The following is a 2,976-nucleotide window of genomic DNA, read 5'->3' on the forward strand; positions in this document are numbered from 1 at the left end:
TTTTATGTTTATTTGTATACTTGGGGTTATACAGTAATTCAGAAATCCTAATAGAGTAAGTAGTTTGTAAAATATAGCTTTTCACGGAAACAGACACACCACAATATTGGATAGTAATTTTGTAAGAGAATAGACACTCCACAATATCGGAAAGCAGTTTTTTAAGAGGATAGACACAACACAATATCGGATAGTAGTTTTGTAAGAGAATAGACAATGTTTTAACATAATTTTGAAAATATAAAGAACAATATAATACATGATGTCTACCAATAAATATTAGCATATCTAGAAAGAAATATGTGTAAATGATATCGGATTTCTAGTTATGTTATAACTTAATTATTGTGAGTAATTTTTTATTGCTATTATAGAAAATTTTAAAATAAAAATTTCTAACAGATTTAAATATTATTAAAAGTATTCTCAAGTTTTGAAGTTTAAATTTTTAATTTTTTATTGAAGTTTCAAGTGTGAGTAAATGTATTTTGAAGTTTTATTGGGTTTAAATGCTATTAATTTAAATTTTCTCAACATTCCCCAAATATTAGCATCATAAAAAGAAATTGTAGTTTCAATTTAGAAAAAGAGGTGCTTTCAAAAAAATTCAAATTCATAATGTACGAAATTAAATATATTACATAAAATTTATTACGACATCAATTTGTATATATTTAGAATTGTTTTCAAACAATATATAAAGTTGAGATCATTGAAAAGTTTCAATTCATAACAAAACTAAATTTGTTTCATAAAAAGTATTGATACTTTTTGTTAATATTTAATTTAGTTTACAATATTTTCATATTTTATTCATACTCTTATTTATCTAAGGGGCATTCTCAAAAATACCCATTTTTCCATAATCCTTTTTAAAAATATCTCTCCATGTTGACCATTTTTAAAACTATCCCTCTTTATGTGCAAAATAACCAAATTACCTTTTTTTTGAGTGACAACAAAAATATACAGTCATCTAACAAATTTTCTATGTCCAAATCACAAAGCTCTAATATCTTTCAAACCATTTTTTAAACTTCATATCTATCATTTTAAAGCAAAATCGAAATATATAAAATATATCTATAACGAATGGTTAACAACTTATATATAGGGAGTAATACTGGCTTGAGATGATAGGTCAGCAAAAATATTACTAAATTGTTGCTGAATTAAAAAGATAACAATCAATTATATATCAATTAGATGAACACCATTTCTGCAAGATGAAGAAGGGTATGCTTTAGAAAAATATAAAATATTGTAAATTAAAATTTGAAAATTTGGAAACTGTGGATTAGAAGTTTGTCGACAGTTTTTATGTAGGGATGAGGGCTTTTTTTAGACGCAATTTCAAAGTGAAAGTACAAAAATAAAAAACTGCTCTCGCCAAAGGCGATTTCTCCAACATTTCAACTACCAACAAACTTCTCTGTTTAACCATTGATTACGGCCGACATCGGTTCTTCCGGCGTCGGTCGGTTTTCCATCTGTTGTCTTTTCACTTTTATATAGATTTAGTTAGTTTATAATGGCATCTCTTTGGTTACAACGATCGACAGTTCCTCGACATCTGAAACGGTTTTTTGAATCTTTGTTCGTGATGGTTCCCACTCTGGCAAAGAACATTTTTTCTACCAAGTTCTGGTGTCGTGCATATAAACCGTCTTTTCCAAAGAGGGTTACATGGATTGAATTGTGTTCAAGGACAAGATCACTTTATGTGTTACAATGTCTACTTGCAGTTTCGTTTCTCTTTCTCGTAATGACGGTTGTGATGGTGATTGCACAATTCGTTTGGCCTTATCATATTCAGAGTCTATTGGACCTGATTTGGATTCAAGTGGTTTTAGCGGTTAGCCAAACACAACCAAGTTCGGAGAGAGAATATATGTCTCATCACCGGTGGATCCGAATCAACCGTTGTGTTCCTATCTCTGAAGATTTTGCCGAGAAATTTCCGGTCTGTTTGGCCGTGTGTTTGGTCATACTAACACATGATGTTAGTTATGCGATTGTTCTCGGGCGTCACTATGATCTATTATGGTGCGTCCCGAAGACAAATACAAATCCTTTTGGATTTGATCTGTACTCTTTGACCAGCATGTAAACCACCATGGAAGCAATATGTTGAGGAGTTAAAGGCCAATAGGAGAATCAGAAGATGATGGTTTATACCATATCGACACAAATGGGTTTTAAGTGCAATCAAGATCAATGACATCTCTTTATACAGGAGAGTTTTGACCAATTGGAAGGTTTTGCGATATAACAGATGGATCGTTGCCTATGATTTTCGAATGAGTTACCGGTATTTCATCAGTAAAAAAAGATGATTCCCAAGCAAGAAAATCACACCAAATTGACGAAAATGACGAAGACGATGAAGTTTTTATCTAAGAAAACGGAGCTTAATTTGCTTTATCGTTTTTTTGTTACACAAACCTTTGGTTGTACAGTAAAACTTTTATGAATTAATAGTGTTGGGACCATGAATATCTATTAATTTATAGAGGTTTTAATTTCTCGATAAATTAATAATTGTTAATTTATAGAGAGACTTTCCTAATTTGGTAAAAAAACATTAAAAATAAAATTTAATGGTTACAACTAATATTTTTATAAAATCAATTACAATGAAAATACCAATTATCATGTTTTGACAATAGCATTCAAATATTTTTATACAGTAAAAAAATCAAAAATGAACTATAATAAAAAATTAATGTGTCGATATTGAAACGACCCGACCCGTATTTTTTTTAAAAATAAATAATTAAATAATAAATAATGATAAACTATAACTAGTGGTCTCATACCCACTAGCCACCTAACCAAAACCACAACCAACATCGGAAATAACCAATACCAATAAATATCCAATAATACTCCAACAATTATAGCATATAACAATATCCCATAATCAACTAACAGGAAACATAGAACCATCAACCTAGCAATATTTCTAATGACCCA

General features: G+C 29.6%; 1 pseudogene; it reads left to right on the forward strand.

Annotated features, from left to right (window-relative positions):
* The first annotated feature begins 1,765 nt into the window (after window positions 1-1,765).
* LOC104793867 (uncharacterized) lies at window positions 1,766-2,473 on the forward strand (annotated as a pseudogene).
* The last annotated feature ends 503 nt before the right edge of the window (window positions 2,474-2,976 follow it).

Source organism: Camelina sativa, chromosome 6 (assembly GCF_030686135.1).
Source record: "Camelina sativa cultivar CO46 ecotype springtype chromosome 6, ASM3068613v1".
Taxonomy (NCBI): Eukaryota; Viridiplantae; Streptophyta; class Magnoliopsida; order Brassicales; family Brassicaceae; genus Camelina; species Camelina sativa.